The sequence below is a fragment of the Pyxicephalus adspersus genome, chromosome 3 (genome assembly GCF_032062135.1).
Source record: "Pyxicephalus adspersus chromosome 3, UCB_Pads_2.0, whole genome shotgun sequence".
In the NCBI taxonomy this organism is placed as follows: Eukaryota; Metazoa; Chordata; class Amphibia; order Anura; family Pyxicephalidae; genus Pyxicephalus; species Pyxicephalus adspersus.
The window spans coordinates 8,727,347-8,740,228 of NC_092860.1; positions in this window are offsets into that span (position 1 = coordinate 8,727,347).

Consider the following 12,882-nt stretch of genomic DNA (forward strand, 5'->3'; position numbering starts at 1 on the left):
ATTTTTAATGACAGGTCCACTTTATATCTTTTTTTTTCTGTGCGTGGGGTTTTTTCTGGGCCCTTATATTTTTAGGGGCAATTTTCTTTTCCCCCAAAACCAAGAACCCGTCCCTCGGCGTTGATTCCTGTGGTCATTAAGCGCCGTCGTCTTGGGGGCCACAGCGGCTTAAATGCAAATAAAAACTGCCAGAGCCATCCGTGGCCACAGGAGCTCTCAATCTGAATGCCCAGGCGGGTTGCTGGTTGTGTTCCATTAGAGTTGTGCCCATCTGCATTTCTTGGTTGAAGCCTCACCAATTCCCCATAGAGAACACTTAACAATGCAAGGCCAGGCAAGACAAAAGGGAAAGCCCACATCCAATCAAAAGGCTAAGGCACGGTTTGGTGCTTCCTGATAGGCCGAAAAAGGGCCAATAGCCCTGATAGGCCGAAAGAGGGCCAATAGCCCGCCGGTGTTTCTTGGCTGTCAAAAGCACGTGGGGGGAGATGATTAGAAGCTTGTAGTTATTGGCTGAATGGGAGCCCCTCCATCCCCTCCCTTCCCAGTCTCTGCATCTTACACACTGGGCTGCTTCCAGTCTCTTGGTCTGCCTGCCATTAACTCTGCGCTTGCTGGTATTCGCTGCAGCACCATGCCCAAAGCCCATCCTGCATGGCCTGGTAGATCCGCTGCCAATTTGCCACTCAACCAACCAATCCGATCAATCAGAAGTCCCCAAACCCTTTCCAATCATTTTTTTTACCATAGATAGTGACTGGAATTCCAATCAGGTTGATTGATTGCTTGTACACATGACACGACTACTAATTCCCAATTCATCCACGTCCGATCAGAAATCCAAAAATCGTCTGCTTAGGTACAGGCAGCTACTAATTTCTCTTTGGATCCGATTGGTTTATCCAATCACAAATCAAATCACCCTAAGGCGCCCTGGGGGGAAACGTAGTCGTACGACCAATTATGATTCTGACCGGCGTGTCCAAAAAAATTGATCGGTGCCGGGACCAGTTCCCATTTCTGCAAGGACAACCACAGAATTGCGTATCGTTCCAGGGCTAAGGTGCAATCGCAGTACAAAAGTGATGGCCGAACCCACCATAAGCCGCCATGGTGATACAAAGTCATTGGAAAATCCAATATTCTGGTCGTGGGCATAAAAAAATAAAGGTTAAGGTGGTGGAGGATTTGCCCCTTTTTTTTTTAATCTATCTGGTTGCATTTTTGTGGAACAGGATTGCTAGGTTTTGCAATAGTTAAGAGTGAAGTCACAAAGACTTAAATGTGGATTTTATGTCAGCCCCCTGTGACAGTGTTGGGGGCTTCAGCAGCCAATCACTAAGCACCAGCATGATCACATGGTCAGCCATACTTAGAAGTACTAGGTATTTTATTTGCTACCAAAAGAGATTCACTATTGCTTTATCCTCCATGTGAAAAGTACAGGTTCACTTTAAGCGTGGGTTACTTACTTTCACAAACTTCTATACTGGCCTCCAACTAAAAACCATGTCAGCAGATTAATCAGATTTCACTCAAATTGGACTGTGTGCCAAAGAGAAGGGCAGCTGGATCTGCGGAATGTTCTACAAACTGGCATGGTTGGGTTTGAAAGAATTCTACCTTCCCCGCCTCCGAGGAGCGACAGGGGTCTGCCCACCAGCAGCTATTGGCTGAATCAGGCACATGTCCTCTTGTCTACAGGCTGGACTTTGGAGCATGGGCTCCTCTAAGGCGGGAACTGTCATGGAGCTGTAGAAAGGAGATTTCGAGTCCTCCTGACTCGGGTTTTTCCTGGACAATTTAGGGACAAAGCCCTTTATTACCTAGAGGACAAAGGCAAAAGTTTGCCCCACATGTGGGTTGTTCCTTTTTGCACACTGAAATATTTGCCTCTTTTGCCTACCCCCCCTACTGGCCACTGCCATCTCCCTGTCACCAAAGCATCATCACTGACCGTTTAATCTATCTTAATCAGCAGCGTTCTCCGTCTTTACCCAGCGCCCGCGTATCAGGCAGAGCAGTCCATCTTGGCCGCTGCAGTTATAAAACAACACACTGACACGGAATGGGATAATGTGATTTTGTCTGAATACAGAGGGACATAATCCCAGCTTAATACCATCATATAAATGATGTATGCAAATGTGTTCCTGGATTTACACTTGACAACAGGGCGACGAGCGCGCCTGTTTTATCACGATTATTTGTCTGTAAATCAGCAAGTTATTCCACAGGAAGAAACGTTCCAGGCAGAGATTCAGAGAACATGCGAGCGGCAGCGCTGGGGATCGAGCAACAGGAGCTTGCCATCTAAAAGGAGCCGCTTTTAACGCCACTGAGAAACTGAGCGTCTTTCTCGCTGCTGATTAAAGGTTCTAAACGCCAAGAGGTTGTTTGATGCCATTGGGTAAAGCCACATGGCGTGGGGTCACATGGACAAAATATTATTAACAGGATAGCACCAACATATTACGCAGCGTTATACAATAAATAGGGGGGCAGTGTTGCAATTAATAATCAATTTACATACGATCGACCACAAAAGGGCAATTACTTATGGAATCACTGAATACTCTCCTCACCCTGAATTTACAATGTCAATTGCAAAAAATGAATTGAGCTGCAATTTCATTGCATTGGTACTTTTAGCGCAGGCGCAGTTACCATCATTATTGGCCGATGAATACCTTCAGTGACTGAAACGTTTCCATTTATACATGATCTGGAGCACTTTGGTAAGTGATGGAGCACAAACAGCCATCCAAAAAATTCCTGGACAAACCAATGAATGTATTTTGGGGAAATTGGTTCTTCTTTGTCAATTGCATGTGCTAAGATTGTATGCACTGCGATCTGTGGTCGCATTGATCTAATGGTCTTATTGATGCATGTGTGCCCACCATTAGACTCTGCAGGTCACCTGCCCACTTGTACTGATGTTGAGTGCAGAGGACAGTCAATTTTGCAATGTAGGTACCTATGGTATGACCACTAGCGCTATGTTGCGACTTTTTGCATTGTAATGCAACCATTTGCACTATAGATTCAGAGGCTCTGTAAAAGCATACACATGCTGGCAAGATTTACACATGCGCCTTACATGTTGCTGCTGCAGGAGCTCCAAACCCAGTCTGTCAGATCAGAGCTGCCTATTGCAAGAACCGGGCAGGATTCTTTTTGCATCGTTGCAATACCAACTGGCCAATGAGTTAAACAAAGCTGTAATGAACTCGCTCATTGCTGTAATTTCCAAACGTTCTTTTTTAAATCTGCTGCTTTCATTGATATCATTCCTGGTGATCCCGCCATGAAGACCCTTGTTCAGGCACATCCTAAAAGGTTGAGAATTGTGTTCCAAATGTGCTTCTGCGTTGTCACCTTGTCACATGTGCCCCCTAGTGGAGACTACAAGCAGCCCAGGGCTTGTTTTAAAGTGTAGCAAATAGGGCCCGCAGCTCTAACTTGCAGAATGGCATTGGAGCAGGGAGCTGGGATGCAGTGCATTTTGAGGCCCCATTTTATATTTGCACAGGGCCCCCTTTTCTCTAAAACTATCACTGAAGCAGCCATGCTGACTTCCAGTAATACACAGCATGCCATCCTCCAACTGGAGTTTACCCGCTGTCCCTCAAGTATTGCGGTGTATCCCACAGATGCGCAGATTGCAGTGTCCTGCAGCAACTACTAAAAATTCCAACTTTTTCATTGCGATTTGAGAATGACAGCACTTCGAACAGTTCAGACTTTGTCAGTAAAATTGCTACTTGTCAGTAAATTTTTTTGAAATCGACTTTTTTTAAATTAAAGTGACATCTCCCGTGATTAGAGAGGACGAACGTTTTTTTTGCAATCAGTCGTCGCATTCTTTTTCCAGCAGACGGTCTAACTCATTGTTAATGGTGAAATACAATAACAAGCCGATGATCCATCAATGCGGATTTTGTCCAAACCGATGGCTCCTGTAATATCCGGGGATTAAACCAACGTATGATTGCAATATATACAAACCATCATGATCTGCAATCTCCTTGTCCTGGCCTACCGCCACCTTAGGCTTCACTTGACCTTTGACATCGCTCTCCATCTCCAGCCATCCCTCACCTTTGACTCCTGCGAAATGTCAGGGCGCAGCCTCACCTGCAATCAAGCTTTAGGTCAAAGCCTCCCTGGAGGGCCCAGTATAAATATTTGCAGCTTTTCAGCTTCATTTTGCTCTTTCCATTGCATGAAATTCCACCCGCTGTTCGCCACTAATTCGCAGAGACAATCAAGCTTCGTGCCTGAAAATTGTTTCTTCCTGAAGTGCCTGTGGTTTAAGGAACTGCTGCACCCCAATAGATTAAAAAAATTATGCCTTCCTTTTACTCCTTATAAGGTTGTGGATGGTGATGACAAAGCCACGCAATTTAATCTGGTATTTACTAATTTTTGATTTGCAAAAAACGACCAAACTGGGGAAGCAAACTGATCATGATTCATACAATTCACAATAGCCTGGTCTTGGTGAATAGGAAATGTTGGCAACTCACTTTGGGTTTGGGAAATCGTTTCTTCATTAGTAGTAAAGTCTTCTTTCTTTTTCTTTCTTTCTTTCTTTCTTTCTTTCTTTCTTTCTTTCTTTCTTTCTTTCTTTCTTTCTTTCTTTCTTTCTTTCTTTCTTTCTCTTTTCTTTCTTTCTTTCCTTTTTTCTCTCCTTTTCTTTTTCTATCTCTTTTTCTTTCTTTCTTTCTCTCTCTCTTGCTCTTTCTTTTCCTTTGCTTTCTTTTTTTCTTTCTTTCTTTCTTTTATTCTCTCCCTCTCTCTTTCTTTTTCTTACTTTCTCTCCCACTCTCTTTCTCTTTCTCTTTCGCTCTCTCTCTTTCTTTCTTTTTCTCTCTCTTTCTTTTCAATCCCTGCTCCCTCCTCCTTCTCTCCCCCCACAATCTGTCAATTGGTTTCTCTTTATCTTTTATTGCAGAAATAGTAATTATTATTTTAAAATCTTATGGATGGAAGTAAGGAAGAGTTATGGAGAGGGACATTAAAGAGAGGGGGTGGTGGGCAAAGCATAGGTGGGGCATCTGCAGGACTCTACTGAATTGAGTACCCGCACTTCTCTCTCTCTTCATTTCCTTTCTTTCTCTCTTTATCTTACACTGTCTTTATATCTCTTATATTCTTTTGTCTTTTCTCTCTCTCTCTTTTATCCCTGCATCTCTCTCCACCCCCGACCCCCCCCCCCCCACACACACACACACAATCTATCTATTGGTTTCTCTCTTTTATATTTTATCCATCTCTCTCTCCTATTATTATTATATATTATCTCTCTCCTCCATCTCTTTCTTCTCCCTCCCTATTTCTCTTTTATTTTTCTTCACTTTTCCTCTCTCTCTCTCTCTCTCTCTCTCTCTCCCTTTCTCATCCAATCTCTCTTTCTCTCCTCTGTCTATCTCTTCCCTTTCTCTCTCTCCATCCCAATCTCCTTTTTTTTTTCTTTCCCTCTCTCTCTCTCAATACCCCCTCTGTCCTGTAGGTGGCGCTGTTGTTGCTCCTGTCAGCAGCCCATCTCATTACACAGCATGGACACCCCTGGTCCTATCTGATGATTTCTTTCTCTGGCTTTACCAAGCAAAACATCAGATATTTATATTTACTTCCAATTTGTGCTGTACAATTACAAGCCAGATGATTGGGCTTTTCGCAAATGCGCAACACAATAGAAAAAAAGTGACTCAGCCTAAGCTGGAATGATGTCATCAGTCAGCTGCAGGCAGGAGAAAGCATTTCCTCAGTCTACTTCCCCCCACCAGTCATCAGACTGCAATTGCATTTTTGCATTGTAATTTTGTAGCAGGTCACGTGATCTTAAGTTGCATTGGTGCTGATTTGTGCCAGTTAATATTACATTGACACAATAAAATGTAAAATTCTGATGACACATTTTATAAGCAAAGTCCTTGTTTTCAAACAAATGAATTAATTTTTCTAACTAATAATAAAGAAGATCAGACAAGCTAAGTGTGTCTATAGCATTATTCTGTACAAAACTCAGCCCCTAATACGGGGTATTCCGGGTGCAAGGCTGCAGCAGAGGCCGATCTGTGTCAGACCCAACATTCACACAGTTTGCGCATTGGATTCAATTTAAAAAAAATAAAAAAAATTAAATATAAATCAAATATAATCCAATTCACACATTTTGTAGATAAAAGTTGGGTGAATCTTGGGTGAAAATATTTCTTGATGTGTTTTTGTTACAACTTTTGTTCTTTTAAATCTTTAAACATTTTTGGGGAAAAACAATTAAAAAGTAATATTCATGCCAATGTCCAATCTAAGCAGCACGACTCCCCCCAGGGACTCCAGATGGTGATGTATTGGATGGGGGGGGGGGGGGGGGGGGGGGGGGGGGGGGGGGGGGGGGGGGGGGGGGGGGGGGGGGGGGGGGGGGGCTAGGGTTTTTTTGGGGGTTCAGAAGTTTGGAGGAAATTGAAGAAGGAAGAGGAAGCAGATTGTAGATGTGATCTGTGTGTGTCCGCAGTAACTGTAACAAGCATGCAGCATCCTGTCCCTGCAATCTGCTTTATTCCTACCCAGCTGCAAGAAGATATCCGGCTGTGGATAAATGGCTGCCGGTTTAGTGCCGCTTTAATCCCAATCATTGAAAGATTAATGTTGTAGCAGATTTTTATTTTAAAAGTTATTTGCAATATTTTTTGAATAAAACAATCCCTGGTGATTCTGCCCTGTTCAGTCACCTGATATAGGGGACAACGCATTGTTCCTGTTTCCTAATTGGTTTCCTGCGTTGTCACCTTGACATATCTGATGGCGACTGTTTCTATACACAGACATGGTCTGTTGTCACCACTATGTATTCTGGACTACAAAATGAACTACATTTCAAGAAGAAGAGCCCTGAGTAATCAGCTGCTCGTGGGTGGGGTTATGCAAATGTCAAAATGCTTTGATAGGTGAAGGTCAGCTCGGAGGAGTGGACATTCATAATCACATGTGATGCTGGTTGCTCATGATTGAAGGAAGTGAAATCCAATTAGTGAAAGGGGCGGGGCCAGTGACAGTCAGGCTAAGGAGGGAGGGGCTAGATTATGCCGGATGTCCTACAGCCAGGAAAGGAGGCGGAGCACTATTTGACTTGCTGCAGCTTCCAATGTGCATTGTGAAAAGCCCACAGTGTGCAGTGAAATCAGAGGAAGCAATTTCAGTCCAGGAAAGGAGTCGGTACAACTGTTTAAGACTTAAGGGGAGGATGAAGCCCAGATTAAAACTTCAAGGGAACAGGTGTCCCCATTGGAAGATTTTTGCATTATTCCTATTTCTTGAATTTCCTTACCACTCTCTGGCTTTCATGGAATGGTCCATCAGTCTTTGGACTGGTCCACCCAACAAGTTCAGGTTGCCTGGGCCCGACTTTCAAATCCTCCGGGTGCCGCTCCTTCAGAATTACACGCTTCCAGTCTGACAGCTGTGTGAATAACCGCACGCGGGTTTTTATTCGCCCGTCATGGAAATATTTTTCTGGAGACAATGCAGCATTGTGGAGCGCGGAGGGAACATGACAGGTGCGGAGTAAGTAGGATCAGCTGATGGTATAACATGTGCGGCTGAGGTCAGCCCTCCCGGACTTCTTCATGTTCCTCAGCTCAAAGGACCCAAAACTTGTTAAGGAGCAACTCCATCTATAATGGTTTTATGGGTGGAGAAGGGGAGGGTTTGATCCCCAGCCAATTTGTTGCCATCTGAAGACTTTAATGGGCCGAGCTTGGGCTTTATATTACATTGGGTTGTCCATGGCTTCTCCTACTTGGCTTGGGGTCACCTAATCTGCTACACAATTCAACATTCAAAGTGGTGGCTGAATATGGCAAATCAGGATGGGTGACAACTTTTTATATTATTTAGGAGTCAATGCAAAGGGGTCACTGACCATGTCTGCAGTCTCTGACCGTCTGCTGTATATTGTCTGCAGTCTCTGACCATCTCCTGTACCATGTCTGCAGTCTCTGACCGTCTCCTGTACAATATCTGCAGTCTCTGACCCTCTCCTGTACAATGTCTGCAGTCTCTGACCGTCTCCTGTACCATGTCTGCAGTCTCTGACCGTCTCCTGTACTATGTCTGCAGTCTCTGACCGTCTCCTGTACCATGTCTGCAGTCTCTGACCATCTCCTGTAGTTCTTTTTAAATATATTTTTATTGAGGGTAAACAGTGAAAAAATTAAATACAAACATTTCGTTTTTCAACCAATAAACAAGAACAAAAGAAAGAACAGATGATGTAACAGTTTTAACATAAGTGCAAAACTATACATGTTTCCATTGTAGTCAAGGTCAATAGGTCAATAGTTTTAGATAGAATATATTACAATTATACAGCATTGATAATGCAAAGAAAAAAGGCATAGTTAGTTAACATACCAATAGGGGGTCATTTACTAGTTCTCTTTCAAGGTTCCATGTAGTGTGGTGAAAACAATTGAACAATTTTGTTTTGTTAGCCAGGTTCAATGTGTCATAAAACTTTCCCAAGTTTCAAAACAAATCTGAGTTTTTGATTCTTTGTGAAAAGAGCCTCTATCTATTCCATTCAGAACAGTAATCTTGTAATTTAGTCATAAAGAGACCCAACGTTGGAGGAGTGGAATTTAACCAGCAATGAAGAACGGTTTTCTTAGCAATAGTCAAGAGTAAGATTGTTAATCTTTTGGTAAATCGGACTCCCCTCAACTCCACTAAACCAAAGATTACCCATTCTGGCGTGAATGGTATGTAAATCAGTAGATATCTATGAATATATTGTACCACTTTCCTACATAATTGCCTAATAATTGGGCATTCCTAGAAATTATGATAAAGTGTAGCCGCTTGGGCTCCACATTTAAAACATGTACTACTTTCTTAAAGACCCATTTCCTATGGAAAAGTCCAAAAAACATTTCCATATATTGAACTGCCGGAAAAGCCTTCCAGGACACTTTGTACATTTGCAGGATTTTTGATAGCCGGTAGGTCAGGAAAATGCGTCCGCCAATTTGCCATGCTTACCATAGAAGATAGTTTAGGTCAATTCCAAGAAACTCATACAATTTAGAGGATTTACATACCATTCACGCCAGAATGGGTAACAACATTTTATCTAATGGATTATCCCAATCCCGAGGGGCTGTCTAGCTATCCGTACTGCGTACACCCTGATTTGGATTAGTTGGAAGATACTATCTGCCATAAAGGGGAACCTGTTCTGTAGCCCCGAAAAAGAATATGCCTTATGAGTGTCGGGGTCAATAAGTGAGACCTCGGTTAGCCCATATTGTTACCAAAGAAGAGGAAAATCCAGGTGGAAATTCAGCGTTGCCTACAAGGGGGAGATACAATGAATTGTGAGCATTAAGTGATTCTGTTTTCCGTAAAAAATGCAAGAGTTGCCACAAAAAGTAAAATAAAGTGTTTAGTTTTATTTCCTCCGATCTGTAGTTTGTTTTTAATAAAATACAGAAATATTGAATACGATCAATCACATTAATAATGTCTTCACCTCTATTGGATTTCTCACCATCAGAACTCTACGGTGGCTCAGAGATAGCACTCCGGCCTTTGCAGCGCTAGGTCCCAGGTTTGAATCCCAGCCAGGACACAATCTGCATGGAGTTTGTGTGGGTTTCCTCCCAAAAACATGTGGTTAGGTAATTGGCTTCCCCCTAAATTGTCCTTAGACTACATTAATGACTATGGTGGGGTCATTAGATTGTGAGCTCCTTTGGAGGGACAGTTAGTGACATGACTATGGACTTTGTACAGCGCTGGGTAATATGATGGTGCTATATAAATACTGTGTAATAATATTATTCAGATGGTTTCATCCTGACAATAAAACAGGTAAGTGGACAAAGAAAGAGGTTTGAGGCTCAAATACTTATTTGCAAAGAGAGAAGTGTATTGGTAGAATATTTTATACATAGACCATCTAAAAATAATGTTTTTTCTTTCTGTCCTGTTGTTTTTTTTTATAAGTACATAATATACAAAGTACATTACATTAAAGGTATTAAGCGTAACCGTACAACTGTTCATAGGACCGTGCCGCCGCGCGCACTTCATTCTTTGCAAATAGGTATTTGAGCCTCAAACTTCTTTCTTTTCTTCGTCCTCTTACCTGTTTAAATACTTCTTAGAGGTGGCTCACCTTCAAAGTTATCATATATAGATCCATACAGGGAGAGGAAGGAAAACACATTCTACTCAAATTCATCCTGACCATATCCCATTTCTCTTCCCTTTTTTACTAAAAATTAAATAAAAATGGATTACATAAAATCTGCTTTTTTCTGTGACTCAAAGTTATATTTATATCTGGAATGAAGGGTTTTCTAAGCAGCTGTCAGTCACGATTAGTCCTCTAGGTGGTGCTGTTGCAAAATCATATTCATTTACAATGAAGGCATCTGGCCCTATCCACCCATGAGATATACAAACATTGTAATAATTCATCATGAATGAATGTTTGTATGTTGTATTCACTATAGAATGTTCTGGCAGGTGCCCTTAGTCCTCCCCCACACTCCAGCAATTTTGGTGACAATACTATGGTCAGGGGCTATAATACTAAAGTATTATTATTATTATTATTATTAATAAACAGGATTTATATAGCGCCAACATATTACGCAGCGCTGTACATTAAATAGGGATTGCAAATGACAGACTAAAACAGACAGTGATACAGGTGGAGAGGACCCTGCCCCGAAGAGCTTACAATCTAGTAACTTATAATAGTCCAATATTTGTTACAATGGAGACAAAGTCACAAGAAAACATTTTGTGCATTTGAAAGGATGGGAGGGGGGACGCAGAAAATGCGTTTTGCATTGCGGCGGTGACACAGAACCCACCGACCAATCAGATCAGAGACAAGTTTTCTCTCGCAGTCACTGTGTGTTCTTTGTTACTTCTAAGAGCTTCTGGTAAACAACTTCCTTCGTGCAGGCAGCCAACATCTGCGCGCCTGGATCGGTGTCAGTTCGGTCGTCATCTTCTGGCAGGTCACCGCAGCACTTCGCTGTGAAAGTGTGAGGCTCATGTGACTGCGCGGGAGGCGAACATTCACGGGTGAGGGGAAAGAGACAAGCGTTAAAGAGAACCCGTCATGGGTGTTACGCAAGAATTAGAGAAAACATCTGAAAGTCATAGAACTGTGAAGGTGCATCAGTGAAAGATTCATCTTTGATTCAGCGCTGCAATGTCTGTGCCAGGCCAGTAGGGGGGGTGGCAGAGGTCACCTGAAGTGTGACAGTCAGACTTCGCAGGAGGTGAACATTCACAAGAAAGAGGAGAGCGGAGAACCGGTCATGATGAGCGTTACGCAAGATTTGAGATTCATAGAACTGTGAAGGTGCATCGGTGAAAGATTCAGCGCTGCAATGTCTGTGCCAGGCCAGCTGGGGGCGTAGAGGTCACCCGAAGTCTGACAATTGCCCTTTCTGTTGCCCCTACGCTCTCCGTCTCCCATCTCCTCCATGTTCATAGCTGAGCACTGGTGCTGCTTACATCCCTTCTTCCTAAAGCGATTTGCTATGTGAAGCCGCAATGCACACTGAGAAGCTGGAAGTTGGGCAGCACCAGGGCAGGAACTGCCAGGCTGCCAGTTGACCTCTCACCCCCTGACCACAACAGATAGAAAAGCCAGCAATGGCTGCCCGCATGTCTCCCTCAGCTCCTTTACAGTAAAATCCCACATAGAAAATAATGTAATTTTATGAAAAAAAGTCTTGGTGATCCTGCCACAGGGGTCTGTGTTCAACCCTCTTCCTGTAATGCAGTGACAACACTATGTTCCTGTCTGCCAGTTTTGCTCTGGTGTTGTCACCCGGTCACCTGATGCACAGACATAACGCAGACCCCATCCACTGACTACACATCATTCATCTAAGAGTTTACATCTACGTTCTGTTCTGGAGTAACTCCCGGCATGACCGGTACTCTTTAAAGGACACCTATCGGTCATTGGAGCCACCGGATCAGCCAGGTAACCGCAATTTTCTCCTTTCATATTTACAGCTCCGGCGTCCAATAGAACAGCTGTTGGAGGTAATCGTTCCGGAGAGCTTGGCACAGACCTGACCCTCATTTGTGTGCAGCGCCGGGTTATCAATGGTTCCAACCTGCGGCGCGAGCCAGGCGACAGCGCCAACGGAATTCCCAGCCCGGCTGCAATGCCGATATTTGGAGCAAACAAAACCATTTGGAAGCAAAAGGGGCTTTTTGGCAGCCTGGCTCCTCGCAGAGGCGTGCACAATGGCTGTGACCACATCGGCAGCAATACGGTATAAAAAGATGTAATATAGAGGGGCCCCGGCAAGTATTTTCACTCCCAAGTCCCCGATTTGAATGGCTGACCTGTGTTATCCTGTAAAGCCACCAAAACAAAAAAAATTTGCAGATAATGAATGTTTTTTTTTTTAAAAAAAGAATCTTTTTAGACATCAAATCCAGCTATGTCCGCTCGAATCCGCCTGTTGCATTGGTGAGAGAGTGGTGGACATAGCCAACAGTACAGAACTTGGGATCCTTGTGGGGGCCCCTGTTGGCTGAGGGCCCTCTGACAGTTGCACACTGTGTACATCCCTAGTCTAGCCCTGGTTTGGGGCACACAAAGACCCCTGTGAAGGTTTGGGTCATGGTGGAGCTCATAATTGGTTACGTTGATCTGGATTGATTTGGTAATATGGAAGAGTGGCTAAGGTTTATACCCATATGGGTAGATTGTAAGCTCTTCAGAGCAGGGTCCTCTCCTCCTGTGCCACTGTCTGTATCTGTCTGTCATTTGCAACCCCTATTTAATGTACAGCGCTGTGTAATATGTTGGCGCTATATAAATCC